Here is a 12,585-nt window from a genome sequence, read left to right as displayed (position 1 = left end):
TAAGTATATCATGGAAGCTTCCATTTCTTATAAAAACCACAAACATTTATGCAATATGCCTCCCTTAAATTCCTTGAAGTGCTTGTAGAGGTTACACACAGCATTCAGCATAGTGTCCTGTCCAGCATCTCTTGTCTTTGATGTCTTTGCTTGAGGTGGGTGAGTGTTTATGAGTCACTGAAATCACTCTGAAAAACTGAGTTCATTTCACTACACCAGGATTCTACTCCTTGTTTCTAGACTAACATTTTCTGGACATTTTCTTACCCAAGCAGTTACACAGTATTTTTCAAGGGAGTATTTAAATTACAAGGAGTATTAAGTTGTCACAACAGAGGGTTATGTCAAGCATCTCTCATTGCATGCGATCCCTGAATATGCACTAGTGGTCTGAAATCAGTTTGCCTCAGCTACTGAATAAATTTGATGTGCCAGTTGGAACTGGCATGGTTACAAAGCTGTGTTTCTGTTTAAAGAGCAGGATGAAAAGTTTAATCAGTCTGCTAAAAATTCTCATTTCACATAATTTAAAATTCAATTTAAATTTTACTTTAGTTACATGGTGTGCTGCATTCTATGCTCTACTTCCACCAAGCTTCAGTCCTGGTGCATGTTCTCCTGTTTTGTAACCTTTTTCAGGAACTGTGCAGATGTACACAGAATTAGTTATTTGAAAAGCAGAGCTAACAAGTTTGCTAATATCCTAAATCCTAATATGGATTGAGTCCATGCAGGAGTCGTCTCTTAATCTCTCTGTCCTCTCCAGGCCCCTTTTTCTTTCTCCTCCCCTTGGCTTCTGGCTGCTCTCATGCTGCTTGGCTGCAGCTTGTTGGAAGCAGCGTGTTGCTGACCGGCCATAGCAAACTCACCTGCTGGTGCTGTTCCACCATGTAATGTCCTCCTTGCATTTTGACTGCCTTTCTGGCTTTTGTGCCTATCTTTCCTCCAGCTGATGGTTTTTCAGAACTTCACTGGAATTTCATGTGTCCTGAAATAGTGTCTTGGCTGGAACTGGCTACTGAGATTTTGGGGCACAGTCATTGACTGCAGAGAACTGTATCTATCTATCTATTCACCTTTAATTCCACCTGCAATTCTCAATGTACTTTCCTGTGGTGTCCCTTCTGTAGAGTTTTGTGAGCAGAACCATGCAACTGCAGTAAGGAGAGCATTGATAACATACCCACAGGTTACTAAAAGTAATCCCATGTTTCACACAGTCTCAAACTTCTCAAAGCATAGATTGGCATAATCATTAAAAATAATTGATCATTCTTGTATTTTGCCAGCCATCATACTTTTCTTGGAGAACCTTCAAAAATAAGAATATAAAGAATCAATAGTGTTATCTGAAGTTCGTTTTCTTACTAACAAAGACTTTTTATCTCTGGAGCTGCTGAAATGTAAGTAATACAGCAATGTATTTTAAAAGCAAATGAATAGAAAATGATTATAAGCACACATTAAAAGCATGCAGGCGTCTTTAAACATTTTTGTAATGCGATGTAGTCCTTAGATGTGGGAACACGTCCTATCAGAAACATTTACTTGAGACATTTGTCCAGTTTTTCTGGCCTGTGGCAGATGGCAGTGGTAGAGGCTCACAGTGGGGATAATACTGCTCTCCAGAAGGCTGTTCATGGTGTCATTTCTGTATTCCTTTCGCATTCCATTGTTCTGCCGATTAAACACACAGAGAAGGAATTACCTGGGCTGTTTTCCAAATAACTGAAAACAGAAATATAAAAATTTTATCTGGAGAACTACACTGCAGTAATGGGTACATTAATGGGTACATGTAATGCATGTGTAGTTGTTGGACTCCATTCTGCAGGCAGAGAAGCAAATCTGTATGACAGTAATGCTAAACAGACGTGGCTTTCTCTGAGGTGAACTGTCTGTTAACCAGTAAGAATACGGCGAAGTTGTGCTTGCTTCTGATGCCAGTGGGCATAATCCAAGCCCATGGGACAGAGAGCAGATAATGATTAACTTTAAGCTTCTTCAGTAACGGAATGTCATCCTATGAAATCAGTGTATCTCATATCCAGGCAGAATAACTCTTCAGTTATTCGTCTGTCTTAAATAGCTCTGAATGTAGGAAATCTGAAGAAGAAAAAATAATAATAGCACAAATATCCATATCTTCAATAGTAAAGTAGGAGTAGATGACACATGAAATAGCTCTAGAACGTTTCTAAAGGGACAGTTCCCCCTTGGTGATACCTTCACTTTGTGGTAGCATCACATGCTGTCTTCTGTTTCATCTCTGAACACTTTCCCTTTCACATGAGTAAAAGCATCCCAGATCCTTGGTCCTTTCCCATCTTTGTCCCAGGACCCTTCAGTCTGGTATGCAGAACTTCCAGCTCTCCATAAAAACCCTGGAGGTAAAAAGACTTGAGTTACAACTTAAACGTTTGGCTGCCCACCAGTCTTTCATACTAACTTCACATATGAAAAAGTAATTGATGCACCTCTGCTTTTGCTAGAACGCAGCTCTGCCAGTCAGTTCTGTTTGTGGTTTTAGTCCAGCAGTGATTACGCAGTGCTCCTCCATGATTGTCCTCTGTTGCTATGTGTCAGCGAGTAAATCAGGCTTCTGTGCCTCCTTTTCCTTACTTAGCCACCTGGGAAATGCTTTCATACCTAGAAAGCAGCATTAACACGGGATGTGTGAGCCTTTACCCATCCACCCTAAGGAAATGGGTTCTGTAAGAAAAGTGATGTGTAGAGGAAGCCGCTCTCAGGAGTTGGGTGATTTTTGCCTGCTGCACCCATGCAGCTGCCCGACCCTGGGGCTTTCTGTGCGTGGGTGACTCATGACCCGGAACCTTCCCGAGGCCTTTGAAGCCATACAGGCTGAGCGAATTCCGCTTCATTCACTTTGCTTTGCGCTTTTTAAGCAGTACTGGCGCCCTCTGGTGGTCAGTTTCACGAATGAGAATCAGCTTTGAAAGCATTTTCTGGTAGCCTGGAATAAATAATACGTACCATTGTAGATGTTACACTGCCTCCGATGGCAGAAGTGAAAAGCACATTTGAACCGCAGGGGGCATTTTGTCAGGAGCCCCTTGTTCATCCGTGCAGGTCACTTGATGCACTTGTTCCTGGTTAGGATGGACCGTGCTCAAGGTGTTGCTTGAAAACCAGCCAGCTAACGTGCTCTGGGAGTGACAATGCTCATGAGGAGCAGCACTGTGTGTATAAGTCAGCCTGCTGCAGGAGGGCTTGGTGCTTTAGGCACCTTCAGTACTTGCCATGTATTTGGCAGGCGTTCTCCCCTGCAGAAGGTGGGCAGGGCAGTGTGTACAAGTCATTGCAGCATTGCGTGATGCTGGAGTTAGGCTTATTAACGCTGTGCATTATTCATTTCTCATTATATCACATTTACACATAAAGCCATGCCAAAAATTAAGACTCTGGCGTGCCAGGAGACAGATAGTTACAGTTCTGAGATCTGACAGAGACAGATCACCCTTCTTAACAGGTGAGGAGGCCCTGAGGGAGATTGGGCAGAAATCACCCAGGGAGCATCTATCAGAGCTAGGAGAGCTAGCAGAGCTGAGCCCAGTCTGCTGCCTCCCTGCACAGAGCAGTGCATACAAGTCAGTTTGCTTCTTTAGGGTGTGCTCACGTGTCACTGAAGTCACTTGGCAAATTGTAACCACCTTCAGTGGTCAGAAGAGCAAGCTTTTAATGTGCATGAAACTATGATTCTTTCAAACTACATTTAGTAGTGGCTGCTACGAACAGAGCCCTATTCCACTTTGTGAGCTGGGCTTACATGAGTTTTCTCTTACCACAATCTTATTCTGTGATGCTCTCTCCCAGCTTCCTGAATTAAAGCCCAACTTTACAAAAAAAAAGAAAAGAAAAAAAAAAGTCATGAGATATTTATATTGCTACAGCTTGGTCATTTTTTCCTTGTTTCATCTTGGAAAACTTTTATTAGCAGCAGTTTTAAAATGTGCCAGAAACACATCAAGGCTATAAAATGTTTTATTTTGTTTTATTGGTGAGTAAAAAGAATGTTAAAAAAATGTACTCATGGAGGCTGTCCAAAATTGCCCTATGACTGCAGTAAAATAACCTGGAAAGCAGGTTATGCAATTGGCTTACCACAGGGTGTTGTGAAGCCACCAGAAAGTCATGGCTGACGCTCAGCTCAGGCTTATCTGCAGTTTATTGCCTGCAGCCTGGAGCAAGGTCTCACCTTTTAATGATGCAGGTAATTATGTATTATCTGGTTGCAGACCTACTGTGTAACCAGATCACACCAAGCTTTGCAAAAACCCCTCTATCTGAACCCAGTTGATCCTTACTCTCATAGTTGATTTTCTTCTGTGCTACACTTCACGTTGCAAAACTTCTCAGCAGCCCAGAGACACCTGAACCAGTGGGTACCACTGAACTGCTCTTTGATTTTGCTGTTAGCCCTAAGGTCTTGTGCATCCAGATGATAAAGTAGAAGCTGTTCATAATTCCCTGACAGCTGTTCAGACAACCAGACCAAATTATCCTCATACAACTGTAACTGTAACCCTCACTCCTGATATTTCATTCTTGCAATTGCACTCCCTCTCCAACCTTGAAAAGGCCTATTCTGTCTCTCAGAGAAAAATGCTTTTTATTACAGAGTGACCAGAAAAACATGTCATTTTCCAGTGTGTGGTCTACTCAGCTACTCTGGAATACTGGAGATTTTTCAAAATCAAAACAAAACCCACTTACAATGGTTCTTGGAACAGGAATGCTTGTATAACTGTACTCATATTTTTTCTGTGTTACAAAATGACTTTCGTTACATTATATTAGCTGGTTTTGGAAAGTTTTTGTCCATCACTCAACTGTACCAGTGGCCTGGACTTGGTTTTCAGAGAAAAATAGAAAATTGGAAGTAATTTAAATGAGGATGTCTTACTTTACAATCAATCACGTAGCTTTGATTTGAAGCAGTTGGAGAAACAGTTGTTAGATGAGATGTTCAGAACCGTTTCTTAGGATTGAATGCATTCAAAGGACAGAAAGGAGTGCTTGGAAATGTGGGAGATGCATTTTATTGCCTGTGTGAAATGATCAAGAGCTGATGACCAGGCTTTTTTGCTAAATGCCTGGTTTTGAACTCAGCTACGTACATACAGATAGACACACATGCACGCCAGGCTTCCTCATTAACTTCAGAATAAAGATTGCCAACTTTTCCACATCTAGAACAATTTTTATTTCTATGTAAAAGCTTTTAGCCAGAATGACATGCTCATATTTGCTCTGCCCTTTACCTGGTTAAGCTTGGTGTACCTCACATTGCTATGTGCTTTTTCTCCAGCTTCTCGTTCTGCCTGCTGACCTGAACTGGTGGCAAGCCTGCATCCCGACGGAGTGCCAGGAGGCTCAGCACCACTCCACCACTTCCAGGACATCTGGGATGCAGTGTGGTGGTAGCACTGCCTGGAACCATCACAGTCTGCAGAGAGGCACCATCTTTTTTTTGGAAGATCTTGGGTTTGAAATGCGATCCCTGAAATGAGACCAGGATAGGTAACTCTTAAACTTACACCATATTTATTTAGCAGTTCCTACACTAGCATGAAAACTAACACTGTTGTATTTTGTGCCCGTTGGTGACTGAATAACTGTTACGACTAAGCACTGGTTTTACTGGGATCATTTCTGAAAAACTTAATATATGTGAGAATCTACCATCTCTGTTTTGTGAAGGACTGTAAGGATTGGGCAGGAAGATGTAAATCTGCAGAATCTGCTGCAGTTGTACAGAACCCTCAAATTTTAAAGGCCTGTTTCCAGTTTAAAACCATTTCTCCTTGTCCTGTTGCTACATACCCTTAGAAAAAGTCCCACCCCAGCTTTCCTGTAAGTCCCCTTCAGGCACTGGAGGGCCACTATAAGGTCCCCCCAGAGCCCCAGCTCTTTCAGCCTGTCAAAAGCCCCAAAATATTATATTCTTAATAATATTGCTTGATGAACATGGAGAGGTGCACGAACTTCTCCCTTTTATGGAATGCTGTTCTCTCCCATGGGAAGAACTCATTCAATTTTGCACTGGTGTATTCAAAGTTGCATATCGGATTTTGAATGCTCAAATTCAGTGGATGGTTGAAAATCCCAGCCTTGGTAGGAAATCAGTGACAGATGTTACAGATTTTCCTGGGTGCAATGAAGGTTAGTGAATTTGCTTCTAAAAATCAATTTTAATTTATCTTTTCCTGCTGACAGCTTCATACTAAGAGTTGGCCTCTTTCTGATGTGAACACTGAGATGCTGCTGCAGGCCACTACTGATTGGAATTTACTTGCTGTAGTTTAATTGCATGTTCTACCCTCATCTGTTTGCAATCACAAAGAGGAAGCTTCTGAAGCTTGGGAATGAGAGAAAATAAAGTGTCTTGACAACTACAAAACACTGAGAATGCTTTTGGAGTTTTTCCCATCACTGTGATTATGAACAAAAAGTCACAGCTAATTTTTTTTTTTTAAGTTTATCTTTACCCTGCACATATAACATAAATAGAGAAAACAAGTAGGAATAGTGGTGATTAATGAAGGTCTCCAAACACTGAATAACTGATCATTAATAAGAGTTCATGAATTGTTTTGTAAGAAGTTGAATTAGTTCATCACCCAATTAGCTGAGTTAGCTCATTAGCAAAACCATGCAATTGTTCTCTATGGATATTCAGCTTGGCTTATGAAACATGCAGGTTCTGTGCTTCTGGCTGCCCAGCTACCAGCAGCTTTTACTTTCAGTGATACTCTGGAGATTATGACATTAGTCCTTTTCACATGCAGCAGGCAGACAGAAATTGCAAGGAAATGGCACCTTAATAGCTAAAGACAGCCTAGTTCTGCTTCTGTTCAGGTTTGGAGAGAACAGCTGACAGCCTTGCTGAGCCTTTAGCTGAGCTCCACCGAGAGGCAGCATTGCACAGCACGGATGGGGCCGGGCGGGCCGGGCAGTGCCAGGCACCGATCCCTGCACACCCTGCAGAGCTCTGCAAGGCTGGGAGAACGTACTGAATTCCTCCCTCCTTGATGGATTAATGAGAGATGGCGATGGAGCTTTAATACATGCTTAAAGTGGAATATCTGCCCCAGGGCTTTGCTGTACCACAGCCTCCCTTGTTTTGGGGGCAGATCCAAAGCTAAGTCAGTGGAGAGTCTCCAGTGAATTACAGCATCACTTGGATGAGGTTCTGAGAGCCTACGTCACTTTGTCATGTAAAGGGTTAAAACTCAGTGAGCTTTTAATTTTAGTTTTTCTTTCTTTTAGGCAATGGAAGGGGTAATAATGGAAATGATTAATTGAAACATTGCTATGAATCAGAAAATGTACTCATTGAAGTTAAAAAAAAAAAAAAGCTGAGATTAATAAAGCTCAGAAAAGCATAAGGAGATGTAATTACAAACTTTACAAGATTCCGGTTTTAAACTTGACCAGATGTTAGCAGTAAGATGATTATACTCTGCAATTTGTGCATTGTATAGTAGCCATGGCAAATGTTACATCACGTGAGGCATAAGGATGAAATGACCTTGACTTCTGTTTCCCAGTGTATTAGCAAGTGTCTGTGCATTCCTCTGGGTGAGCAAATCATTGGGCTCAGCTGAGAGCATCAGGTGGCTGGTGGTAGAAATGATTTCCAGGCTCTCAGTCAGTCTGAGGAAATGGGTGCTTCTAAACTAGAACTAGATGCTGGCATCAGACCTATGGTTCTCTGTGGTACTGTTAGTTTTAGTAATAATGTCTGCAAAAATGGAACCTCAGCAAGCTTTCAGTTTAGTGTGTGTCCACTTTCAGAGAGAAAGTAAACTTGTGTTGTGCTGCTATACTCAGCCATCCATAAAATAAAGCTGAAAATACAGCCTTCCTTCCAGAGAGACCTAACTGTGAAATGCCTTGTGATCCTCCTGCTGGAACAGCGAAATAGTTCCATCAATCTCTTTGAGGATGTGGTAATTTAAATCTCCTGGCTGTGTTTATACAGCATTTAGCAAGGCCTGTGTCTGCAGTGGGAGCTCCCTGATGCTGTTACAACATCGGAGGTGTAGAACTGACACTGCTGAAGAGTAGTTGTGGGTGGGAGGATGCACTGGCAATTGAGAGCGTAGCATCAACTTCTGTCTTTACAAATCAGAGGCCTTGCATTGAACTGGGGGAATGTCACAGGCAGACAACTTACATATTGAATTAAGCACGTTCTTCTTAAAAAAGCAACAGGACGCTAAGAGCTCTGGTTTGAGATCATCATTATTATTTTTTTTTTAAACTTTTTTGACTTTAAAATAGTTTTTCATTAAAGGAAACTATAACTAACAAGTCTGTCTTGACCAAGCTTGGGTTGTAGGAGGGCCAGTTTTTCAGGTTGCTGCGTTCTAAGATAATAAAGGTGATGTTTTGAAAGTTGTAGCTAAGTGATATCTAAAGTCATGTTTGTTAGCTTTCTTTTTGCTACATCAAATCAAAAAAGGATGTTATTTGTGGTCATTGCTGAAATACTTGAATTTGAAGTAATCCAAGCTAACTTAACACATTAAAAACAAAAAAAAGCTACATTCTCTACAACGAATCTTCTGCTTATGCCAAAAATACAAATTCCAGAATGTATTTGTAATAATAATAATGCTAAAGCCTCCAGACATGCCAAATTTCCAGTCTTGTGGGTATAAACTGTAAGCTTTGTGCATTTTTCTTTCAGCTGTCAGATCCTCTTCTCTGAAGAGAGTTTCACTGAGGAACAGCTTGAGATAAGCAGTGTGAACCAAAAGAGATCCTGATGGCTGTCAGATCAGTAAGTCATTTTTTTTTTCTTAAATATTTCTAACATCTGCTCTTTTCTTTAAGAGTGTGATGTAAAACAAGCAGTATGACACAGGGAATCATGAACTGATTTATCTGAAAGAGGTTGTGCAGGTGGGATTACAGGCTTGCATGAACTTGAAATTCGTATTTCTTGGAAGGTTTTCATACTGATGGAACTTGAAGTAACTTTTTTTTTTTTTTTCTGTAGAGGTGACTTCTAAATAAGAGTTACTTGATTTGTAGCTTAGATCCAGATCAAAAGGTTGGGTGTGAGTTGTCTTGTCTGCAAGAAGAGTGATTATATAGCCTCCAAATTATTTATTTAAAACTTTCCTGATGCATGATTAACTGCTGGAAAAACAAAACAAAGCAACTCAAAGCATGAGTATTGTTTTGTTCAGCCAGTCCTACAGAGTTGTTCCAGTATTTTTGGTTGCAGACATGATTGCTTTTTGGTTTTAGGTGTATATACATAATCAACCTACAATTACACTTCTAAATGAGAGAGTATGTAAATAAAAGCAGGGATTGATTTTATTTTTCTTTAAATTATAAATTTAAAAGTGAATTTCCAAATTCATGTAAGCTATGAACAATTATATTCTAGCCCTGCAGTTTTCATTGCTTAGCCCCAGACTAGGCCCTGCTTGTCTTTTGATGAGAGATCTTAGAAGGAAATGCTGTAAACCACAGAAAATGAGGTTTGGAAATGCTGTGGATGACCCTGAAAGGAAACACATGGTTTCTCAAACACAGAACTCGTGGCAGTGGAAGTTTTGGAGCTCTCTCTCAGAAAATGGGGTTTGCTAAAAACAAGAATATATTATTCACTATATTGCATTCAGATGATCTCATACTAATCGAAACAGTCTTGTGGGTCCTCTGATTCTGATTAAGCTCTTCTGCTGAAGGGACCCATCCTGCCTCGTTGGCAGGGGTTTTGTCATGAGATGTTTGTTTTTGCAGCGAGGACTTCTTGATAAGCGTTGTATTAAAACCCACCAGGAAATGAATAATCCTGTATTCAGTGCAGAGTTTAAACTGCACGCTATAAATAAAACCAAGGCCACACATTGATTCCAAAAGGTAAAAAAAAGAAATCCTGAATAGCTCTGTTCATCCTGCCCACTGAAGGGGTGAGGCCATGGGGGAAATATGTTTTAATTGTATCACGCAGGAGAAATGAATTAGGACTGCACAAGGCAACCTTAATTCTGGAGTTTCCAGCCTGCAGATACTTGACTTTTCAACCTTAACGTAGGTGGGCGGGGAAGTTATTATTATTTTTGTCTTATTTGTCATTCTACAGCTAATTTGCATTTGAAAGTACGTGGTGTTTTAAAATTTATTCTGCTGGTACATTCCATCTACTCAGTCCCAACTGCTAGTTCTTAAACTGAGCTAGGAATGAGGAATTCTCCCTTAAAAGGATTATTTCTCTCATTGTGAACTGAAGCTCTTAGCTGCCATCTTCATTTCTTTCTGGTCATAAAACTTCAGCCATCAGACAAAGATCAGTGAGTCTCTAAAAATGAATAGGCGCCCCAAGGAAAACTGAACAGCCTCCAAAGCAATTGTATCGAAGTGACATCAGCGCTCAGATATTTTCTTCTTGGCTATTCCAACAACTTTCAGTCAATAACAGGCAGTAGAGCCAGTACACGCTGACTGTCTTTATTGCTCCCCCACTGGGAACATGTCTCTTTGTGAGAGATCTGCTGAAAGTGGTAGATCCAAAAGCTAAACAACTTTGTCCCATATTGAGGGACTTGCCTTCAAAGTCCGTGGAATGTTGTGTTGTTCTTCTGCCAGGGCTTGCTTAGCAATGCCATGCTGAAATGCAGCCTTGTAATCCAGCAAGCTGCTGCTGCTTGTTAAAAGCTGACTACTGGTTATCAGCTGTCATCTTTGATGGGTCTGGAAGCTTAAGGTAACTTCTAAGGGTTGTGGCCAACCTGAGAATCACTTCTGATTTTGCTACTGACACGTTTGGTGAATCTGCAAAAGTTATTACATCTGCTGTGTTCAGTTATCGTGATCTCCACTTTATAGTGTTGTAAGACTTTGAGATGAAAAATGACCTTTAGAGTTTAAGTATTTTAGCACTAAGTATTACTGGTAACTCTCTGAACTCATTCATTCCTTTGGCACCAGCTAAAGGAATTCTGGCACTGTAATCCCTGCTTTACAAATAGGGAGTGGATGCACTGGGCAGGGTAAGAGCTCAATGCGTTCTTAATGTATAAGAGTGGGATAGGAACTGAGAAACACAGAGGTGATGTTGGGCTGGGATGTTTTAGCTGTGCTTTTGCTCTCCTGAATTGTGCCTTCTGGGGAGAAAGTAGTTTTCCCCAGCCCTCCCCCATCTCTTACTAATGTCTTTCCATGTAGAAATAATATTTGGAACCTGACATCGTGCCTTCTGAAGTGGTTTCCATCTTGCTGTCCTTCTAAAAGAACTTTAACCTTGTTTGAATGGTCATGTTCAGCAACATAAAATCTCAAATCCATAAAAAAACAAGTCCCCTTGTATTTATATACACCACAGCAAAATGTACCATTAAGGAGAAAACATTGCTTCACTGTGACTCTCGGAATTTATTGGCTATTAGAAGTCTTATAGTATGTGGCTCGCAGTTTAGAACTCTGATTTCAAGCTTAATGTGGTCAGGAAATATAAAAATACATTTATTTATGTCATCTACTAAAAATCTCAACCTATGTTACTGCTAGTCTAACCAGATCTATGTTTATGTTGGAGATGAATGATCGGTTTGTAGCTGCCTGTGTTTGTAGCCAGGCTGAATGGAATGATTCTGCAGCAGAACTGTGATTTTTATTTTTTTTCAAATTTATTTTCCTTTTCTTTTTTTCTTTGCATTTGATTTACTGCATGTACCAGCTACTTCCTTCCTCCCAGAGCCCACTGCCTGATTTCCAAGGACATTACTGCTGTCTGACTCCTGTCAAGGTGTATATGTAGGATGATGTGATTTAATGAGTTGTTCAAGGACATCAAAATTCAGGCAGATGTTTCTATCCTACCGATACCTGTTTGCTGTTGTAAGCTTGGATTTGATCCGCTCTTCCACGTCTTCACATCAGCAGCTACCGTGGCTGATGTTTGCATAAGCTTGGTTTGTTACTAATACTTTAAAAAATAGCTTTGAGTAGAATTTCTGCTCAGACATTTGACAACCACAAGTTCACACAGGACTTAAGATCCCATTCTATCCCTCCTGCAATAGCTGGCAAGGGAGAAGCTGCCAGAATAGCTGCCAGAGGAGAAAGATGATCAGGGGTGAGACATCTTCCTGGAAGACACAGGCTTTTTGGTGTGTGACGTGCTGTTGTCCTGAACTGCCTCAAAACGTCAGTGAAACAATGCACCATAAGGTGCTTTCCACTTTGAAATCTAATCTCAGTCTTTAATCAGACGTATTATCTAATATTAGATAAAATGTTATAGGAAGAAACCTTGTACAAACTTCGTCTTGTAAGAAAACACCTAAATAAGTGCTTTGTGGTCTTTTTCAAACTGTAAGTGCCTATGGTTTGCCACTGAAGCAGGTTATGGCTCTGCAGCAAACGGCTTGCTTCTGACACTAAGCCTTTTCTGCCTCTCGTTACAATGACCCCAAATCCAGCAGGTTCTGTGACCCCCAGGCTGGACAGAGCTGTCCTGCACCGTGAGCACCACGTGCCTTCCTGCACCACCACAAAGAACTCTTGTATCGCTTTTCCAGTCCCCCGGTAAACAATTTG

The 12,585-nt window shown here is 40.9% G+C and overlaps 1 long non-coding RNA gene across 1 annotated transcript in view; it reads left to right on the top strand.

Moving 5' to 3' along the window:
• The first annotated feature begins 5,333 nt into the window (after positions 1–5,333).
• The window catches only part of LOC128075223 (uncharacterized), a 44,783-nt gene continuing 37,531 nt past the window's right edge, over positions 5,334–12,585 (top strand). Inside the window, exons 1-2 of the long non-coding RNA XR_008203699.1 lie at positions 5,334–5,541; positions 8,717–8,809. This is a non-coding gene — a long non-coding RNA (uncharacterized LOC128075223). The remainder of the gene's footprint in view (positions 5,542–8,716; positions 8,810–12,585) is intronic.

The sequence above is a fragment of the Tympanuchus pallidicinctus genome, unplaced genomic scaffold, assembly GCF_026119805.1.
Source record: "Tympanuchus pallidicinctus isolate F22 unplaced genomic scaffold, pur_lepc_1.0 scaffold12, whole genome shotgun sequence".
NCBI classification, from domain to species: domain Eukaryota; kingdom Metazoa; phylum Chordata; class Aves; order Galliformes; family Phasianidae; genus Tympanuchus; species Tympanuchus pallidicinctus.
This window is presented reverse-complemented; position numbering and strand designations above follow the sequence as displayed.